Source organism: Stenella coeruleoalba, assembly GCF_951394435.1.
Source record: "Stenella coeruleoalba genome assembly, chromosome: 3".
Classification (NCBI taxonomy): Eukaryota; Metazoa; Chordata; class Mammalia; order Artiodactyla; family Delphinidae; genus Stenella; species Stenella coeruleoalba.
Genome location: NC_137148.1, coordinates 136,805,056 through 136,827,885, shown reverse-complemented (window position 1 = coordinate 136,827,885; position 22,830 = coordinate 136,805,056). Strand labels below are relative to the sequence as shown.

The following is a 22,830-nucleotide window of genomic DNA, read 5'->3' as shown; positions in this document are numbered from 1 at the left end:
AACACCAGCACAAGATATTTCCCAAGAGGATCTCTGCTCTCCATGACCCTCTTAACCATTAGGTATCTTATTAACCTTTCAAAATTCCCCTGTAAATAATCAGGCCTCAATGTGTAATATAATGACTGGTCGTTCGGCCCTCTTTCTCAGAGCACTGCATTCATCTGCTTTAAAAGACAGAACCTGTTCCTTTCACTCACCATTCAGCACTATTAATCCACCTAATGCATCTCTAGACCAGGTATCCTGGTAGTTACTGGTGATTTCTGTTGCTCTTGGGGAAGGAGTTAGTTAGCTACTAGAATCATTATGAAAAAAAGTGTTTCCCTTTTTAAAGTGCTTGAAGCAGAGGGAGAATGTCTTTCTTCCCTGGGTAGAAATCTAACATGAATTTTAATAGCTGTGTCAGCTTTCACAGTCCCCACCAAAGTGATTTAAAAAGTTAGCTAACTGCTTTCTTTTCAGGAACAGGGGCTAGGATATTCAAACCACCCCTTCCACTGAAAACAAACTAATGTGTGTGTGTGTGTGTATGTATGTATTTAATATATGTATACATAAACATATATATGTATACACACATTATATATATATATATATATATATATATATATACACACACACACACACACAAGTATATATGTATACATATGCTAAAGGTATGAAAAAGATGACAGGATAAAGACCAAAGCCTCTGGGAAAGTGGGTTTGTAGAGAAGCAAGCTGAGCCAAAGCCTCTGTTTTCTTCAAAGCGTTTGCAACCCTGCCCAAAATGAACTTTTTGGCAGACTTCATTGAGCATAAAGTTCAGAAATTAAAAGCCAGGCTGCTAAAGTGGGAGTCTAATAAGAGATCACATTAAATTAGGACCCCAAAGGCTCTACCTTCAGAGTAAAGGTATACCCAAAAGTGGACCTACCTGCACTCCCCTCCCCAGCAGGGACTGTAGGGATTGTTCCCACTGTGCTGAAGAGAGCAGGGAGAATCAGTAAAAAGGACTTATCCTGCGAAATGGACCATGGGCTGGCCTCACACCAATTTGCAGCCCAGATTCTTTGTACCCCCTGGGTGAGCCAAATTTTGACTTATGAATTCAGTTTAAAGTAACTGACAGTGCACAAGGATATTACAAAATACACATACACCCTCTCCAGGGAACGTTTTCCTAAGCCTCAAAGTATCCCCACTAATTTTCCAAGGCCAAGAAGCATCACATATTCAAAAATAAGGAAGCTCATTATCATACTAAGTGAAGTAAGCCAGACAGAGAAAGACAAATATATGATATCACTTATATCATAATTTTTTTTAAAGATACAAATTAACTTATTTACAAAACAGAAATAGACCCACAGATGTAGAAAACAAACTTATGGTTGCCGAAGTGGAAAGGGGTGGGGGAGGGGAGGGATAAAGTGGGGATTAACATACACACACAACTATATACAAAATAGATAACCAACAAGGACCTATAGGCAGCTATACTCAATTTTGTAATAACCTGTAAGGGAAAAGAATCTGAAAAAGAATATATATATATATATATATATATATATATATATATATATATATATATATATAAAACTGAATCACTGCAACTATACTTCAATTAAAATATATATAATAATAAACAGTAGACTTTAAGAAGATTTTTGCATTATATAACAACAGATTGCATTAAGAAGTTTCAATAACTCTCAAATGAGTAAGAAAAATAAAATTTTCAAAAACACACAATAAAATAAATAATGGGGCTTCCCTGGTGGCGCAGCGGTTGGGAGTCTGCCTGCTGATGCAGGGGACATGGGTTCATGCCCCGGTCCGGGAAGATCCCACATGCCACGGAGCAGCTGGGCCCGTGAGCCATGGCCGCTGAGCCTGCGCGTCCAGAGCCTGTGCTCCACAACGGGAGAGGCCACAACAGTGAGAGGCCCGCATACCGCAAAAAAAAAAAATAACAAACAAATAAATAATGAAGCTCAAAATGAAACAAGAACTCAATGAGGATCACAAGCACAAACATCAGTAACAAATATTTCAGGTATTGGAATTATCAGATAGAAATCATAGAAAAGGTTTGTTTGCTGTGTTTAAAGAAGATTAAGCTTTAAAATATCTGCAAGAGTTCTAGAAGATGTGAAAAAAAGACCAAATAAAACTCTTCGAAATTAAAAAATACAATAACTGTAATTTAAGTTTCAATGGCTGGATTAACAGCAGGTTGGGCACAGCTGAGGGGAGAATTAGTGAAATGGTCAAATTATCCAGAATATAAAACAAAAGTAAAATGATGAAAATTATGGAACAGATATTGAGATATATAGAAGATATGGTGGTATCTTAAAAGATCTAACATACATTTGATTAGAGTCTCAGAAGGAAAGGAGAAAATGAGACAGAGGCAATATTTGAAAAGATAGTGACTTGAGAATTTTGCAAAAGTAATGAAAGACATCAATCCACGAATTCAAGAAGATCAGCAAAACCCAAGCAAGATAAATTTTTTAAAAATCCACCCTTATAAAAAAACTATAGAACACTGAAGACGAAATAAAAATCATAAAAGCAGCCACGTTATAAGACTTCCTTCTAAGGAATAACAGATAAAGAGTTGCTAACTTCTCAATAGCAACCACAGAAGCCAGAAGATAGTGAAATGCTATCTTAAATATACTAAAAGAAAATAACTTCCCAACAAGATCAAAAATAGTTTTTAAGAATGAGAATGAAATAATGGATCAGAGAATGCATCACCAGCAGACTTTCACGAAAGGATATTCTAAAGGATGTACAGCCATCCCTCAGTACCCACAGGGGATTTGTTCCAGGACCCAATGCAAATACCAAAATCTGTGGATGCTCAAGTCCGATAATCAGTTCTCCGTATCTGTGGATTCAACCAACCACAGATCAGGTAATACTGTAGTATTTGTTGAGAAAAATCTACATGTAAGTGGACCTGCACAGTTCAAACCCATGTTGTTCAAAGGTCAACTCTATTTAAAGTATAAGAAAAGACACCCCAATGTTCATGGCAGCACTGTTTACAATAGCCAAGACATGGAAGCACACTAAATGTCCATCGACAGAGGAATGGATAAAGAAGATGTGGTACGTATATACAATGGAATATTACTCGGCCATTAAAAAGAATGAAATAATGCCATTTGCAACAACATGGATGGACCTGTAGATTATCATACTAAGTGAAGTAAGTCAGAGAAAGATGAATATCAATCATATGATATCACTTCTATGCAGAATCTTTAAAAATGACACAAATGAACTTATTTACAAAACAGAAACACTCACAGACTTAGAGAACAAACTTATGGTTACCAGGGAGAAAGGAGGGTGAGAGGGATAGATTGGGATTGACATGTACACACTACTATATTTAAAATAGATAACCAACAAGGACCTACTGTATATAGCACAGGGAACTCTGCTCAATATTCTGTAGTAACCTAAATGGGAAAAGAATCTGAAAAAGAAGAGATAAAAAAGTATAAGGAAAGAAAGCTCAGATGGAAAGTCCAAAATGCAAGAGGGAATGAAGGCATAAAAAGTGTCAAGCATGTAAGTAAATCTTAATGAATACTGACCATATTACACTGTAATAATGACTTATGTGATTTAAAAAGATGATAGAATTTAAATACACAGTAGCAATGAGATATGAGTCAGGAGGGAGGTAAACAAAGTTAATGTGTTCTAAAGTTAATGTATTCAGGAGGAGGGAAACATAGAAACTTTATACCACAGTAAGTTAAAACTGCTTATTAGCATTTATTGAGTAATCACTAAGGAATGGAAATGAAATATATAACTTTCAAACTAGTAGACAGGGAAATGAAATTACATGGAATCGTCAGTAAGTTTAAAAGAGGACAAGAATTGGAAGGAAAGCAGCATAAAACAGGCAGGGCAAAATGAGATCAGACTGCAGAAGACTGCACTGCTTTGGAAATGAATAACTAACAGCCACATGTGGAAAAAATGAATTCATCACACAAACATAATACTGCAGAAAAAAGACAAAAGTCACATCAAATATGATTAATTTTTAAAGACAGACTATTAGGAGAGAAACATAGGTAGTAAAACTAAAGAATATCATGAAAATTATCACCGAAGTCAAGGTGATTTAGGGGTTTCCGGGGTATGTGTGTTCAAATTCTGGGTGGTAGCAGTATAGGTGTTTACTTTATCATAAGCCATTAAATGGCACAGTTTTTTAAATTGTTTATAGGTATGTGGCATTTCCAAAAAAAGAAGTTTAAAACAAGTTAAAGTAGTGTGACTGCATTCCCCCCTAATCTAAGCTATCCCTTCAACAGTGTTTACTTCTTTCCTTCCACAGACCATCATCCATGGGCTTGTTCTCGCAGGCAGCTTCCTGATGTACTTTGTGGTATCCCTAGTGTACAACGCCACCTGCGTCACCTGCAACAGTCCCATCAACCCCTACTGGGTGATGGAAGGCCAGCTCTCGGACCCCACTTTCTACCTCGTCTGCTTCCTCACACCGGTCGTGGCTCTTCTCCCAAGGTTTGAACAGGGGGTGCTATTTTCTTCCTAGAACTACCACTCTCCCCTCAATCAGCCATTTTCATAGCCCAAGAGTCAGGAGTTTGACTCCAGCTGGGATGCTTGAGGGTATTGTTTCAAAGATAGGGAGCTACGACAGAAAGAATAATGAACTTGGAGGCAAATAGCACGGACTCTGGTCCCAGCTCAGCCACAGAGCAGCAAAGTCACCAAATCTGGCACAACCTCTGTTATACCACCTGTAAAATGAGAGTACTAATTCCTACCCTCCTGCCATACAAACTTTGTTGTGTAAAAAGAATCATTTGGAAAAGCTCTATAGTCCTTTACTCCTTAGCCCAGGAGTCTCACTCTCAAATGCCTACAGGGACAGGTAAGCAACAGCAGCAAACCAGGTGAGGTACAGACAGACATTAGGAGAAGGAACTTCTAAGCTTCAGCCTATCACTGCCACAAGGAAAGATCAAGACCAGCATTTCAGAGCTTTAGCTTTTTCCCAGAAATTCAAATTTTGCATGAAATAGCCAACTTTTTAATACTACTCAAATTTGTTAAAACACACACCCTGCATTTGCCAAATAAGTCATTCATGCAGAGGGACTATTTCTAACATTTCCAGCCTAAATCCTCTACATTCGCCTTTTCCCGAAAAACAGCAACAACGCCTGGCGTGTCCTTAGAACTTACTCTTGACACATGCTTTTCTATCTAGCTCCTCCATTTGTGCAAAAACTGCCTTTTGCAAAATCACCTAGAAATTAGGCAAAGCGGTGGTTGTAGTCCTACTTGCTCATGGAACAGCTTAAGTCCTACGAGGGACCAGAATGTGTCCTCCAGCCCACCGCAAGTCACAGTGGGAGCTGAGTTCTCCCCACTCTGAGGCCAGCGTTCTGTTCTCCATCCCACGCTCTCTATAGTCAGAGCATTCGGTGAACTTAACGATGCTGTACCCAGAGGCAAGACTCAGCCTCTCTCCATCCTTAGGATCGCGTCTGCTCTGAACGTTGAAATTCAGCTACTTTATCGTTATAAGCCACAGTCAAGAAGCCATTGCAACATTGTGTAGAACTTTTTCTAATAGGCAGAGAGCCATTAGCATGCTTTGCTTCCTTTAATAAGTTTGGAAGCTTGCTTAACCTAGTTTGGGCTCCATTTCTTCTTCATAAGCCACCTCAGAACCTTGACATCTGATGCAGGGTTTAGAGGCTGAAGATACCAATATGACAAACACTACTGTGAACTCAGCAAACGGCTGAGTATGCACTGTGGACGTAGCCTCCCTGCTTGGCCCCTACTGGCCTCTACAGCCTCATCCCCCTGCTCCCAAAGCTCAAACTTTGGGCTCCACATCACCAAGCTTCTTGGACTTCCCTAAAGGCTCCCTGCCCTCTCCCCTTCCTGCCTGTGTTCATGCTGTCCCTTCTATTCAAAATGCCCTTCGTTACCAGACCGCCTCACCCTTTGACATCATTTCAGGCATGAGCAATTCCAGAACCCTTGCATGACCTCACCTACCTCCCTCAGGCTGAAACAGATCCCCCTCGCTCCTGTGTTCCCATGACCTGGGTCTATCTGTCACTACTCCCTTTAGCCACATCATCTGTTTTATCTGTTTGTCTTGGTCTGACCATTAACTCCAGGAAGGAAGGTGTCTCCTTATCATTATATAACCCACAGCTAGCAGAGTTCTTGTCATGTAGGCTGCCCTCAGAGATAAATGAGAAAAAGATGCTAAAGAAACAGAAAGATGAATAAAACAGAACTCTTGCTCTCCAGAAGTCTACAGCCCAGTGGACAATTCAGACAGAAGTTTGATCGTAATACAGGTGAAAGTAACTAGTATTAAAACAGGGCCCTGGGACTGAAGAGTGGGAAGCAATTAAGCACAAGCCTCGGAGGACATTATTTCCCACCCACCCCCTTTCTCAGCCCAACCCCTTGGGAGACGGAGCCTGGGAGAGACCGTGAAGGTCCTGCCCTCATTGGAAAAGGGCATCAGATATGTGGGTTAAATATTTTTGTCCACACTTTTGGGGTTAAACATGGTTATGATCACCTCTGACCAAGGACTGACCTCTGTTCTGTGTCTTATCTGGGGTATGGAAAGAGCAAATCATCAGCGAGGATTCTTGTCCCACCCTTGGTTAGAAGACACATTTGGAGCCAGAGGCTGCCAGCTTGATGAGGGCTGTTGAAAAGTGTGAACGTTCTTGGAAAAGACAAACACTCAACATTACAGCTTGTTAAACAAATGAGGGACAACTTAGGGAAAAGCAGGCAAATATTTTCTTGCCAGTTACCACAGTGCACAAGTTAAATCTCTGCTTATTCTATATTACCATCATAAACTTGAATTACTGTTTAATTCTGTTGCCTAAGAAAGGCAAAGAGATTTCCTGTGACAGAGAAAGGATTATTTTAATAGCTCCAAGGACTGTTGACTTGTACCCTTAGAACAATTAATTTTTGTTACAGAAATCTACATGATAGAATGTTTGCTATCGAAAACTCTATTTGTTCACTTAAAGATGTAAGCTGTACTCATAATAAGATTGATTTCACTCACCAAGCTTGTGATAATTAGCCACTAACCGTGACCTCACTTATCTCGGTCTCATTACTTCAACCAGTATAAAGGAACTATGGATTCTCTTAAACTAAGAGAAAGTAAGTTTCTTTTGTTTTATCTCTTAAATAACTAACACACAAACTTTAAAACACAATGCAGCATCGTAATTCGCTACAACAGAGCCCTTGGACACTCTTCATTTAGCTTCAGTAACACAGAACTCTCTTGGTTTTTCTCCTACTTCTTCTTTGTTTCTTTTGCTGGTTCATGTCTTTGACATGGTGTATTGTCAAGCCTTTGTCCTAGGTTCTTTTGTCTTCTCACTTTAATTCTTTCCATAAACATAGCAACCACTATTGTGAAGTTAAATATCATTTTTCACAAATGAATCTCTAATATAAACTCCCAGCCCAGATCCTTCTCCGGAATCCCAGATACATCTCTCTAAGCTACCTATGCCTCACCAGCACTGGGCCTGCTACATCTGAGGAAAGTGGGAGACATCTGTAATTTAATTCGCTATCTACTTTCTGTCACCACCACCATCCCAGAAACCTGGCTCTCTTCCCGAGTTCCTTTCATCCACTGTGACCACTTAGGATCAAGGCAGGCCCCTGAGACTTATCCTTGATACCACCCACCACATGCCCCTCTCTTGCCCATCACCAAGACCCGACAATTTTATCTGCTAACCTATTTCTCAGTAGGTATTTCCATCTGCTATTTCCATTTCTACAGCCACCACCATGGATAGGTTATAAGACTTTCATTCTGAATTACTTCAATAGTCTCCTACTGGGTTTTACTCTAATCCATTATCATTGTGTCAAAGTGTAATCGTGTCATGTTCATAACGTTCCAAGGCCTTTACAATAATGCACAAAACCCAAAACATTCCCCATGGTCCTTGCCTGCTCTGACCCTGCCAACCCCTCTGTGTCCTAGTCCCTCACTCTTGCCCTCACTCTCCACACTGCAGCCATTGAGCCCAGGATTTGCTTCCCACCCCCTCTTTGCCTGGCTTCCTCCTATGCATCCCTCTGTCCTCACCTTTAATGTTTCCTCCTCAAGGAAGAGCTCTTGCACCAGATCACGTGTTTGACACTCTCACTGCTCCTGAGGCTTCCAACTCTGTTCCTGTGCTTCCTGACAGCAAGATTCCTGTCAGTCTGGTTCCCAGCTTAATAATCCCCTGGGGCTTGGCCCATTGTAGGAACTTGCCAGGTATATGTTCACTAAATGGACAGAGAGGGAAATTGGTAACTTGGGGGAATGTTTAAACTGAGAAAATTCCAGTTTCCCGCAAGAAGAGTCTTTCCTGAAACACATATGTGATGGTCACCTGCACTGCCGCCCTGGGTGAGATGAGAGAGAATAGGGAGAAGTTTCTGTTTCCGTGGGATCTACTGTGGTCTTCAGAAACCCCTGCTCACTTTAGATCATCCTGAATCTTTTAGACATAATAGAAGGATGGGAGCCTCTCTGCTTATAAGGCTTTAGAAATAAAAAAAAAAAAAACATTTAAGGATTATTTTTGGAAAAGACCTTAGATGTCCTCTGGCCCAACTGGATTATGTTTTAGATAAACTGACACCCAGAGAGGGGGTATGAGCTGCCCAGCATCACAAGATGGTATATGCTTCTACCACAGATCACATAGTTTTAGTTACCTTCTTACCTAAACCTGGAACAGGAAAATATTCTAGGCACATATAGAGACCCCCGATTCCAGAGTCCACTACAGGCTACAGGAAGCTTGGCAGGGGAAAGGAACCTTGAGTTAACCATCAAGGAGATCTATCAACTTCTCGGGAGACCTGAGGAAACCCATCTCATCACTTGGGACCTCAGTATCTTCATCTGGAAAATAGTGATAATACACTGATGCTGTGAAGCTAGCACAGCCTGTGGATTCAAGAAAAGGATGTATTGGGAAACTACTTTAAAATTATTAAGTTCCACAAAGAGTTGACATTCCAAAGCAAGAAAATCTGCCTAAATTAGAACAGCTCAGAAATAGAATGGACTGCCTCATGCATGGTAGATGAGAGAAAAGCCTCAGGATCCACAGCACTTGGTCTTCACCACAGCTTGACCACTGTGTGGCTCTGGACAAACCATTCAGTCTCTCGGTGCCTCAGTTTCCATGTCTGTACATAGCGGGAAACAAACGTACCAACCACGTGGGATGTGGGGGAGAATAATATGAGTTAATAATATGTAAAGCACTTAGAATAATCTTGCTACCTAACAAATGTTAGCTGTTATATTTTGTTGTTGAACTCCCCAGTACCAGAGGCGTACAAGCATAGATTTGATCCATCAGTCAAGAGAGTGGCAAAGATGACCTTTCCCGAATAAATGCTGGAGAGCGTGTGGCGAAAAGGGAACCCTCTTGCACTGTTGGTGAGAATGTAAATTGATACAGCCACTATGGAGAACAGTAAGGAGGTTCCTTCAAAAACTAAAAATAGAACTACCATACGACCCAGCAATCTCACTATTGGGCATATACCCTGAGAAAACCATAATTCAGTAAGAGTCATGTACCACAATGTTCACTGCAGCACTATTTACAATAGCCAGGACATGGAAGCAACCTAAGTGTCCATCGACAAATGAATGGATAAAGAAGATGTGGCACATATATACAATGGAATATCACTCAGCCCTAAAAAGAAACGAAATTGAGTTATTTGTAGTGAGGTGGATGGACCTAGAGACTGCCATACAGAGTGAAGTAAGTCAGAAAGAGAAAAACAAATACCGTATGCTAACACATACATATGGAATCTAAAAAAAAAGGTTCTGAAGAACCTAGGGGCAGGACAGGAATAAAGATGCAGATGCAGAGAATGAACTTGAGGACCTGGGGAGGGAGAAGGGTAAGCTAGGACGAAGTGAGAGGGTGGCATGGACTTATATACACTACCAAATGTAAAACAGATAGCTAGTGGGAAGCAGCCGCATAGCACAGGGAGATCAGTCGGTGCTTTGTGACCACCTAGAGGGGTGGGATAGGGAGGGTGGGAGGGAGGGAGACGCAAGAGGGAGGAGATATGGGGATATATGTATATGTATAGCTGATTCACTTTGTCATAGAGCAGAAACTAACACACCATTGTAAGGCAAATATACTCCAATAAAGATGTTAAAAATAAATAAATTAAAAATTAAAAAAAAATTTTAAGTGCCATCATTACGAACTAAGAGGTGGTACAAGCATTTATGAGAAGGAAGTTCAATCAAATAAGGCTTCCCCAAGGAAGCACCCCATGATTCACGCAGTCATTAAAGGCCAATACATGGTAACCTTTTCTTTATAGTAACTAACATTAAATTACCATTGTTTGGAAAAAAAAAAAGATGATCTTTCCCTGGGCAGGGAGTTGGATTCTAAGGACCCTTTCAATGCTGAAATTCAGAAGTCAGACGTCAGAAAATATTTTTATTCTATTATTTCCCACCAGGTACTTTCTCCTGGCTCTACAAGGGACATATGGGAAGTCTTTGATCTTAAAAGCTCAGAAAATTGACAAACTCCCCATGGACAAAAGAGAGCTGGAAATCCGGAGTTGGAGAAGCCGACAGAGGCCTGCCACTGTCCCTGGAGAGGCCCAGCCCACCCACCGTCCAGGGCCACCTGCCCCAGAACCGAGCTTCAGAGCCAGCACCCCAAAGAGCTCGAGCCCTGTGGAGTGCAAGTACAAAGAGGACTGGGTGCTGCCCGGAGAGAGATCCAGTGGAGACCACATAAGGGATGACCCATGCTCACGGGACTCCTGGGCTAAATTCTCATCTGGGGAGCACCTTCTCCTGGAGCCTAGTAGGATGATGGCGTCCGGAGCCTACTCAAGTGGACAGACTAAGTCGAACCGGCCCTTCAGCCGGGGCAGCCATCGCCGATCCCAGAGTTCAGTGACCATATGAGGGGCCTGCAGAGATCTGCACAAACTCAGAGGAGGCCGCCTAATCACTGGCTTAATTAACCATGACTCTTCCTCTTCATGAAGGGAAGAATGTGCCCGTCTTATCCTCTTCTCCCCACCAGGCTTGACTTCCTTAGAGGAAGTGCTGGCCCCAAGGGGTCTGACAAAAAAGGACTGGAAACCAGTCGACCTCTAGTTTTCTCCTGCTGCCAGGCAGCACTTCTTGCAAAAGGTTTTCTATAAGGAGGCTATATTTCTATTGCATTGAGCGTTTTTCATTTTTTAACCCAGAGACATTCTTTGACCCTCTAGATAAGTACAGCCTACAACCCAATGCAACTGGGCCATCAGTTTCCCAGATGCCAAGAAGTGTGTAGCGAGCCAGCCAATATCTCAAGATCTGGAAGTTTCTGGGCTTGTCAAACCATCACCTCACCCCTCGGTGTCAAGAGTTCAAGTTTCAGAAGAGTCTCGTACACACAAGTGCCTCATCTCAAATGTATTGCAGGGATGGTCATATCGGGGTTAACATCCCTTCCAGAGTTGGGTCTGCTCTAAACCAAAGAAAATCACACCTAAAGATTAAAATCAGATTTGTGTGTGTGTGTGTTTTGGGTTTTTTTTTTGGCGGTACGCGGGCCTCTCACCGTTGTGGCCTCTCCCGTTGCGGAGCACAGGCTCCGGACGCGCAGGCTCAGCGGCCATGGCTCACGGGCCCAGCCGCTCCGCGGCATGTGGGATCTTCCCGGACTGGGGCACGAACCCGTGTCCCCTGCATCGGCAGGCGGACTCTCAACCACTGCGCCACCAGGGAAGCCCTAAAATCAAATTTGAACTCAGAGCCACAGACACTTCTGAGGGTCATAAGGCCGCAGCTAGTTTAAGAGGCAGAAAGAACATAAGCATGTGAAAATGAATGGACATAAGCACGTGAAGCAGAAACTCCACGCTTCAGCTAATAGGCTACATGTCCCACAGTCTGGGGAATCTACCAAGAGGGCATGGGCAACACCCTTCTTTTAAAGATATTTACTTTATTTATTTTTAAATAAAAGTACAAATATGCCCCACTTTTCAAGTTTGACTTAAGCCATTTCACTTCTACCAAAGACCTACATTGGTACCTGTTGTTGCTAACCAAAAGAAATCCAAAGAGTTGCATTTCTTTCTGCTTTTACCCTCCAAAAAAGGTGAAAAGTGAAAATAGCATTCAGCATTTATTTTGCAGCCAGCGGTTATAGAGCACTGAGCACTGAGTGGCACCACCCAACTCCTTCCCCAGGAACTCCACTCAGCATCTCAGAATCAAACCGCCATAGCTTTGAACTGTGTCTAAGCAGCTGTGCTTTATCTGGATCTATCCATTTTGTGCATCCATTAGCAAGATGTGTCCTAAGGTAATTGCTTCTTTGTTTACACCATTTCAGCTTACGAAAATTTTCATACTAACGCTCTACTTTCAGATAGCAGGGGAAGCCTGTACCCATTCCTCATTCAACTCTCAGAAAAGGAAAGCTCTAAGATCAGACCTTTACACAGCTGCACCCAAAACAGACGACCCGCATGACAGAGCAACTCTGAGCCCAAACAACAACATCTGAAAGAGTAGGAGCAGTGTCAAACCCCATTTATTAAGCTTATCCCAGAATATCACAGGCTTCAGTTGAATTAGGGAGAGCCAGAGGAAGTCTCACTTCACAGGGAAAAGAAGGATTACATAGACTTCTTATCCCTAGAGGTCATAAATGCCAAAAATGCAAACGAGCTCAAAACAGTGTTGGAATAAAAGAATGGATGATAGGATTCTAATACACTGTCAAAAGAAGTGAGGTCTACCATGGGCAAGGATAGCCTGTCCCTAGTCTTTTAAGGTGAGCCAGGGAGGACTACTGAACCCTCCCGCCTTAAGGTGGTACCCATTTATGTCAGGCAAAAAGTACAAGGGTGGGAACAAGTGTGGCAAGTTACAGCCACCCCATGAATTGACTTATCACTTGAGTAATTTCTCAGCAGAAGTACCCAAAAAGAGCTCAACAATCAAGCTGGCACATGGCAGACTGAGCTGGTCCTCTGACCATCCTGCTGGCAAACCTTAACTGGAAGGGCCATTTGGGACATGGCCCAAATATACTGGATCTCTTTCACTGACTTTGCCACATAATGATGCCAGCACTGACCAGCTGGTGGGTCTTCAGGGGAATCCTTCATGAGGATTGCTAGAGGAGGAGCAGGTAAACACATCAGGCAAAGTAGTAATCATATAAAATTGTCCCAAATGAGGGGATTGAGCCAAAGCTTGGATCTCAGGGTCCTTCCTTTCCCCCGTATGATTCCTGCTCACTCCTGAAAGCCAGATGAGACAGGCAGGATGTTTCAGAAGAGAACAGAGTAGTGGGAAGAACACTGGCCTCAGGAGATGGGGGTGGCAGTCTTTTCTCTGCCCCGTATTCTCTAGGAGCTAGGAGCACTGATGTAGCATGCTTCACCTGCAAATTAGGTTAGAACTGCCCTACCTCCCAGGCTTGGCATAAAGATCAAGTCAAAATTACACGGGGCTGTTAAAACCCTTTGAAAGCTGCAACACCCTTGATAATAACACAGGGATTTTTATTCCAGAGCTAAGAGGAAGCGAGGTCATGGGAAGTTGAGAAAATATCGGCCCCGTGTACCTAAACACCAAAGCACACCCAACATTCTCGTGCTGCTCTCTTTCTTGCATGACCAACCATCCCAGTTTGCCTGGGCTTTTCCCAGTTTTAGCACTGAAAGCCCCACATCCTGGGAAACTCCTTAGTCCTGGGCCAACCAGGCCAACTGGTCACCTACTCTTGCCCTCTTTTGTTAAAGCAAACCAACAGTGACCATCCAAGTACCATCTTAGGGGAAAAGGTTATAACAACTATTTCTCTGCAATGTAATGCTAATGACTGTACTTAATACATTTTTATATGTTCATGATGTTTTACAGATTGACTGGAAATGTACTGTCCTTTATTAGAAGGAAAAAATAAACATGGTTTTCCATTGTTGCCTGCAGTCTGAGTACTACTGTCCATCCATCCTTCTTTACATTCACTCATTTATTCATCTATTCATCCACCCGTCCATCCATTTATCTATCCAATAAACTTCTGTTAAGCCTCTACTAGGTGCCTGACAATGTGCTTGGGGCTGTGAGGGACTCAATCTCTTTCTAAAGAAGCCCATAGCCTTGTTGGGCATAGGATATCAGGAACATAATGGATCCAACAAAGAGTGTGACAAAAACCTAAACGGCTGTAAGAATGAGAAGCAGCACACATGGTCTCCTCTCTCTGAAACTCCAACCTGGATACTCCCCTGTTCTTGGAAACCAGACACCAACCTCAAACTCATATTGACTAGATGCCTCTTTTCATCCACTCATTCAGCAAATACGAAGTGAGTGCCTGCTGTGCACGGCACCGTGGTGGGCAGCAAGGATAAAAGCCCAGCTCCTGCCCTCAAGGGACTTGAAATCTAGAAGGGGAGACAGACAACATTCAAGGAAATCAATAAATGTGATGATCAGAGACAATGAAAGGAAGCAAAAATGGAGAGGAAGGGAGGAGGGAGATTCAGAGAAGACCTCTCCAAGGAGAAGAAGTTTCAGCTGAGACCGCAACCATGAAAACAAGACAGCAGGGAAGGACAATTTCAAACGGAGAGAATTAAGTATGAAAGCCCTGAAAAAGGAAGAGTTTGGTATATTTAAAAGAAGAAGACAACGGAGGGGGAGAAGAAGGAGGAGGAAAGAAGGAACAAGGAAAAAAGAAGAATAAGAAGAAAGGAGGTCGGTGGAACTAGAATGCAATAAGCAAGAGGAAGTGCCCCATGATGATGTTAGTAGTAACGACTGTATTTGCTTCACGTGTGCTAGGCGCTGATCTAAGTTCCCATTATTATGTAAACCTCACCGCCACCTTTCAAGGTAGGTACAGCAGTCCCCCTTATTCTAGGAGATTATGCGCCAAGACCCCCAGTAAATACCTGAAACCACAGATAGTACCAAACCCTATATACACTATGTTTTTTCCTATACATACATACCTATGATAAAATTTATAAATTAGGCACAGTAAGAGAATATGCAAATTGCTGGCATCACTACTGTTGTATTTGGGGGCCATTATTAAGTGAAGTAAGAGTGACTTGGACAGAAGACAAGACCCTCTGTCACTTGGTCCCTACCTGCCCCAGGACTGCAATACCAGGACCATCGATCTGATAACTGAGACTAGAGCACTACTAAGTGAGTAATGGGGGTCGCATATACTGCTCGGATATGCTGGAGAAAGGGATGATTCATGTCCCAGGTGGGAAGGCACAAGATTTCATCAAACTACGCACAAAATCATGCAATTTAAAACTTACAAATTCTTTCTAGAATTTTCCATTTGGTATTTTGAGGCCATGGTTGACCACAGGTAACTGAAACTGTAGAAAGCAAAATCATGGATAAGGAGAGACTACTGTACTATTATTCTCCCCTATTTCAGTCAGCTTCAGCAACATAACAAACCACCCCCAAAATAATTCATGTACTCACAATGCTGTGAGTGGGCAATCTGGGCTGGATGGCTGGGATCTCCTTCCACGTGGCCTCACATCCTCAATGGCATCAGCGGGGCTTGTCACATGGCAGCAAGGTCCTGAAAGAACAGAAGTTGCAAAGCCTCTTGACACCTAGGCTCAGAGCTCACACATTATTGCCACCCATTCCTATGGAAGCAAGTCACAAGGCCAGCTCAGTTTCAGGGGGGTGGGAAAGTATACTCCACCTTTAGTGGGGGAAGTTGCAAAGAAATTTGAGATCCTATGTAACCTACCCCATCCCATTCACAGAGGGAGAAACTGAGGCAGAGAAATGTTCCATAAACATGGCACAGTAACGCAATTAACAATTGGGGAGACGCCATTCCAATCCCAGGAGTCTGAAACCACAGCCCATACTCTTAGCCACAGAGCTCCACAACTGTGAGATGGCACTGGAAGGGTAGGTAGGGACCAAGTAACAGAGGGTCTTGTCTTCTGGACATTCTCTTGAGAGACAAAGTAGTGCGGTCCTTAGCAAGCCTGGACTCCATCCCCCCTCTGTCACAGACTGGCAATGTGACCTGGGGAGAGACCACACCGTGTTCAGCTGGGTTGTTCACCCAGACAGAAGCTTCAGTAAGTAAGAAAGATACCAGCACCTAAGGGGAATTTGTGCCTGCATGGCCCTAAAATAGCTCCCCTGAGCTGATCACCCAGCCAGAACTCTCCATTCTGCACAGAGAGCCCCCAGAAGAAATCAATCACATAGGAGTGAATTCTTCCAGGTAACCAGCGAACAGGTCCCCAAGGCACCTGGGACCCAGGAAGGGATGAAGGAAGTGGGACTGTGATCAGGGGCAGCCCTCCGAGCAGGCAGGCCTTGTGAGGGCACTAGGAGAAGACAGCACCCAGCCTGGACTTCAGGCTGCCAGCAGTGAGGATTCGGGCATTTTCAGATGGGAGCCAGATTGGGAGCCTTTTTGTTCCAAGGTGTGCTGGTGCCACCTAGCATCTAGCATCGGCGGAGGAGCTGCCACACCTGAGGATTCCTTCTGCAGCTGGAGCAGGAATAACAAGGCGCAGGGGAAGCCGAGCCAGGAGTTGGAGGCCAAGTTTCAACTCTGGCCCCGCCCACAGTTTCTGCTCTGACTCTGGACAAATCCCTTCCCCGGGGTTTCAACCTCAAACTGAGGTTCACTCAGATTCCCCAAACACTCAGGGTGGGAATTGGCCTGGTTCTAATATTCTGTGATTCTAAAAGCTCTTTTGGGGAGGCTGGTTACAGTGGGGGAAGGACCTCTGGTAAACCAATGTACTGTTCGCGCAGTTGTTTGATTCTTGCGCGTGCGCATGCGCACACCACACACACGAACGATCCCATAAGGGAGGGAGCGAGTGGTCTTGTTCTCTGATGTGTTCCCAGCGCCCTGCCCATGTCAGAGCTCAGCAATACGGTGACTCTTGCTGTTGAAGAAAATCATAGATGGGGGCTGGTTTCAGAGAGAGTAGAGAAGGCAGGAGGGCAGCAACCCTATTTGGGAAGATAATGCACCCGGGGAGGCGACACGTTGCCTTTCTGAGATCAGTAGGTATTAAGGAATTACAAACACCTCAGAAGGGGACAGGGCAGCCGGCATTTCCAGCTGTCAGGAGGGAGCTGGAGCCAGGACGCCTCTCCCTCACACACTGTCAGCTGGCTCCAGGTGCAAAGGGGTGGACGAATAGGAAATTCACTCTCCTATAATCTCTGTCAATACCTCCACACCCCTCCGGAAACATGGCTGGCTTGCTGTGTAAATAAAACACCAAGCCCAGCTCCAATACCATGCACATCACCGCCCCTACGCCCCTCCTCTGACCCCAAATTTAAACAGCCACCATCTCTCCCCTGACTCCCAGGCTATCGGAGGAGCCAGCCCCTCACCGATCAGGGCTGGAGGAAGGTAAGCTCAGGCACAACAAAGCCCCAGACCACCTGGGAGGCACAGTATCCTCAGAGCCTGTTCTCAGACCCCAGTGCAGCAAAGGGAGGCTGCCTGACAGACACTTGACTGAACTTTGAGGAAAAGTGTTCTTTCCTCCGTGTCTTGAGCCCTTCCTACCCCAGCTCTCTTATGTTCCCACAGGTTGAGGTGGGAGATATTCCTTAAGATGCTGATGACAAAACTGAGATGAGACATAAGTGGCTGTGCGCAGGGTCACCCAGTAATTTGGAGTTAGAGCAGAGATTGGAATTGGAGTCTCCTGACACCCCCCAAAGAGGTCTCTTCAACCATCTCATCAGCTAGAGATGAACTGGCAGTCCCTTCCAGCTCTGCTTGCCCATTTAAAAATGAGAAGATTAACCCAAAAGGGTAAAATTTTAAAATATCAGGCCACACGGCAGGTGAGCCAGCATAGATCTGTTTGACTATGAAATTCATATCAGCCTGTTTGCAAAAGGGCAGCCTCGGGGGTGAAGGATGGGGCTATACTAGTAAGAAGTCACCTCTCGGGGACTTCCCTGGTGGCGCATGTCAAGAATCCACCTGCTAGGGGCTTCCCTGGTGGCCCAGTGGTTGAGAGTCTGCCTGCCGGTGCAGGGGGCGCGGGTTCGTGCCCTGGTCCGGGAGGATCCCATGTGCCGCAGAGTGGCTGGGCCCGTGAGCCATGGCCGCTGGGCCTGCATGTCCGGAGCCTGTGCTCCTCAACGGGAGAGGCCACAGCAGTGAGAGGCCCATGTACCGAAAAAAAAAAAAAAAAAAAGAATCCACCTGCTAATGCAGGGGACACGGGTTCGAGCCCTGGTCCAGGAAGATCCCACATGCCACGGAGCAACTAAGCCCACGAGCCACAACTACTGAGCCTGCACATGTGCCACAACTACTGAAGCCCACACGCCTAGAGCCTGTGCTCCGCGACAAGAGAAGCCACCGCAATGAGGAGCCCACGCACTGCAACGAAGTGTAGCCCCCCACTCGCCGTAAGAGAAAGCCCACATGCAGCAATGAAGACCCAACGTAGCCAAAACTTAATTAATTTTTTTTTTAAAGTCACCTTGGAGTTCTCTGGTCTGCAGAGGCAGAACAGAATTCTGAAGCTCCCCTAGCTGCTTCTTCTGAACCTCCAATCTTGCCTTTAAGACAACTCACCGTCCCCCCCCCCACACACACACACGAAAAAGCAGCATTTATCCCTTTTACTGGATGCAAAAGACAAAAGTGTGAAGAGCAGCACACGTTTGCTTTCCCCATTTGTAACAGACTAGTATGTTGGACAGTGAGGGTTCTCTTTCAAGAAGGGAATACAGAAACCCTGAGAGCTTAACGATTGCTAGGCTTCTAGCCAAGTCCTCCTCTTTTTAAGGAGCAAGGAACCAGACAAGGGATAAAAGGCCCAAAGAGGGGATGTGAACTTGCCGGAGGTTGAGGGTCACCTCTGCTACCTTCAATTGCCCCAGCTGGCCAGAGGACAGAGATTTAGAAGATCTGTTCCATGTTGAAAATGGAGGGGCTTCCCTGGTGGCACAGTGGTTAAGAATCCGCCTGCCAATGCAGGGGACACGGGTTCGAGCCCTGGTCCGGGAAGACCTCACATGCCGCGGAGCAACTAAGCCCGTGCACCACAACAACTACTGAGCCCGCATGCCACAACTACTGAAGCCTGCACGCCTAGAGCCTGTGCTCCGCAACAAGAGAAGCCACCACAATGAGAAGCCCACGCACCGCAGGGAAGAGTAGCCCCTGCTCACCGCAACTAGAGAAAGCCCGCACGCAGCAATGAAAACCCAATGCAGCCAAAAGTAAATAAATAAAATAAATATATATATATATTTAAAAAAAAGAAAAAAGAAAATGGAATCTCTGAGGTACCCTCAATAAGTGCTTTTACCAAATGGGCCCATGGATACCCTTCCAAGCAGGACCTCATGTCACCCTCCTGGCCTCACTATCGGCTCAGGATAAACCAGAGGATGTCATTCAAACCACGGTCTTAATGAACATCATGATCTAATGTGAGACCCCACCTTGGTAATTCATCTATTTTAGGAGGTCTTGGGGTCCTTCATCCCGAAGATAAAGCAGGCAGGGTGGCAGGCCACAGTGAGGATATCGACATCTTTGGCCAAAAGACCCTTTCTTTAGAAGACCCTTGCTTCACCCCTTGGACATGACTGCCTACACATCAGGCAGCTCTTTTACAAATAGGAAATATCAATATACACCCTTTTTTTTGTTCCCTGAAAATGATAATGTATTTTTCCACTTGGCTTCCTTGTCCCATTTTATAGATGGGTAAACTGAGGCTTGATACCTTTCCCAAAAGTCAACAGGCAATTATGTGGCTAAGAGCCAAGATTCAACATCGAGGAGCCCAACTTCAGGGCCCAAAATATTAACCTCTAGGTTACACTCCTTCCACAATGCAGTGAAAAGACACCTGACTGAATTAAGAGTCAGGAGATCTGATTCCCAGATCTGCAAATTTCTTACTGTGGGACTTTTTCCTCTCTCACTCTTCTCTATATGTAAAATGAAGAGGCTGGCCTGGAGACGACTAAGGCCACCACATTTTTCTGAATTCATGATTCTCCTCTGTAAGAACACATACTCAGTTGACTCCTAAATGCCCTTGAAGCTTCCACTCAAGCTATCAGTAAGAAATCTTTTTTTCAGTAGATGTGTTTGAAACCAGACTAATCAGCTTTTCAAAAGGATAATTAAAGCCACTACTAAGTCAACTGAAAACCTGCTGGCTGGCTAAGCACTAGCAAACCACAAACATAGTTGGAGGGTGGGGGGTGGGCAGGGAGTGTAAGCAGGTGCAGGGAAGGAATCTGAAGGATATTAAGATAACACCCGGGCTTCCCTGGTGGTTCAGTGGTTAAGAATCCGCCTGCCAATGCAGTGGACACGGGTTCGAGCCCTGGTCCAGGAAGATCCCACATGCCGCAGAGCAACTAAGCCCGTGAGCCACAGCTACTGAGCCCACGTGCCACAACTACTGAGCCCACGAGCCACAACTACTGAAGCCTGTGCGCCGAGAGCCTTTGCTCCCCAATGAGAAGCCACCATGAGAAGCCCGCACACCACAACGAAGAGTAGCCCCCGCTCGCAGCAACCAGAGAAAGCCCACGCGCAGCAATGAAGACCCAACGCAGCCAAAAATAAATAAATAAATAAATTTAAAAAATAAAAATAACTCCCAAAGGAGATAAGCAAGAGCTGTGTGTTCTATTTATGGCCCAACTCCTGAACCAGGTGTTCACTGAGCCCCCATCGCCTGACCCTGACCTACCTTGCCGAGCTCAGAGCCTGCAATTGAGGCAATCAGGCTGCTTGCCATCCTAAACACATTTTACACTTTCCAACCTCTGTTCCTTTGGTTGGGCCACTTCCTCTGCCTAGAACGCCTGATCAAAGCCCAAATCTCAAATTCAGACCTCTAACGACCACTTCCTCCATAAAGCTTTCCCTAGTCACTGAACTCTCAAACCTCTCTGCACACCACTTACGGAACTCAATACAGACTCGCGTCTTTTTTTTTTTAATCACTCCTGATAGAATGTCAGAGCCTGAAATCACAGGTCATTCCAGGGCTAGAACCAAGCCTTGGCCAATGATAGTAGCAGACTGGCTCCTAAGAATGTTCTTTCATCTAGTCCTGACTACAAATCTAGGAGACAAAGGTGGGGAGAGACATTTCCTCTGCCTCTCTCATACCATGAGGTCTCTGTCTCAGCCTCCCACTCTTCTCTTCCCTATAGACAAAGACCAGAGAATGATCCAATGGTCAGAGTGCCAGGAAAATCAGTGATTCTTGACGGCCTATATTTTAAAAGAGTTCCAGGGCTTCCCTAGTGGTGCAGTGGTTGAGAATCCGCCTGCCAATGCAGAGGACACGGGTTCACGTCCCGGTCCGGGAGGATCCCACATGCCGTGGAGCGGCTGGGCCCGTGAGCCATGGCTGCTGGAACCTGTGCTCTGCAACGGGAGAGACCACAACAGTGAGAGGCCCGCGTACCGCAAAAAAAAAAAAAAAAAAAAAAAAGAGTTCCAGACACATCTGAGCTCTCCTGCGTCTCTCTTTCCTCCTTCCATGAGGTCAGTCAGCACACTAAGCTGAGACTCGTCTCATGGAGAAAGCCAACCTCTCTTTCGTTCCCTTTTCTTTCTCCTACTTTGGTTCACTGGGCTCAGTTATAAATTAATTATTTTTGTTCCCATTCTGCTAATGTTCCTTGTGGTACTAGTCTGCGAAGGACGGAGTAAGGGGAATTGGGAAGTGGAGTCCCACAGAGGGGAGAAATGATTGTCCATGTGGGATGCAGACATTCCTGAGTTCTAAGTCCGTGATGCCAAAATAACATCAAACTTAATTCATATTTTTAATCCCCATTTTACAGGTAAAGCAAACTGAGACTCAGAAAAGTTAAACAGTTTACCCAAAGATGCTCTGTTAACAAGAGACAAAACTAGTGTTCCGAACCCCGGTGGGATTCCCAGCCCAACTGTAATTAACAACCAGGGCAGCCTGGTCTTACAGAAGCATCAGGGCGTGCGATTTGCCAGAATAGTCCTGTCTCACCAACTCCCTCAGGCTGTACTTCCAGCTACTTAAACTTTCCAGCCTCCTCCCCTCCAGCTCCTCCACAGGCACCCCCTCCAAACACTGACACAGAGCCTGGAAAGACTGGAAGCCCGGACACCACGTTGACATTGGCCCAGCTCTAATTACAGCTCCAACAGCCTGCACCAAGCCTGTAGACAAACCACACCTGAGGCACATCAATTTCTGCCCCAGCTGGCTCCCACCATGGGCATGTTCACACTGTTGTGCTCAAAGGCAGCCTGCCTGAACCCCTGACATGGGAGGAATGCACCCAGCCCCTTTTCGCTTCTTATTCTTAATTAGAATTTCCGTTAAAACCACTACAGCAATGAGGCGCACCCCAGGCGGCACACTTCAGAACAATTAGCACACCCCTCAGGTGGCTAAAATGGCCTCGGCCCTGGTCCGGTTGACATAATTGCACCGAAACATACAGCCTACCAGGAGGCTCCCATTTTAAGTAGAAAGAAACAATTAGTCACACAATCTGTTGGGCAGTTAGAGCTGTAGGAAATTCTTCAGTATACATAATTTAAAAGTTTGCCAGGCGGTGAGATATATGGAAATTATCCCTTACCTATGGCTCCCTGTTTTCGTAAGCAAACTTCTATCCCTGCCCACACTACAGCCTGATGC

General features: G+C 44.8%; 1 long non-coding RNA gene across 1 annotated transcript in view; it reads right to left on the bottom strand.

Moving 5' to 3' along the window:
- The window catches only part of LOC307185111, a 77,714-nt gene that overhangs the window by 14,309 nt on the left and 40,575 nt on the right, over window positions 1-22,830 (bottom strand). Inside the window, exon 2 of the long non-coding RNA XR_013827883.1 lies at window positions 15,617-15,719. This is a non-coding gene — a long non-coding RNA (uncharacterized lncRNA). The remainder of the gene's footprint in view (window positions 1-15,616; window positions 15,720-22,830) is intronic.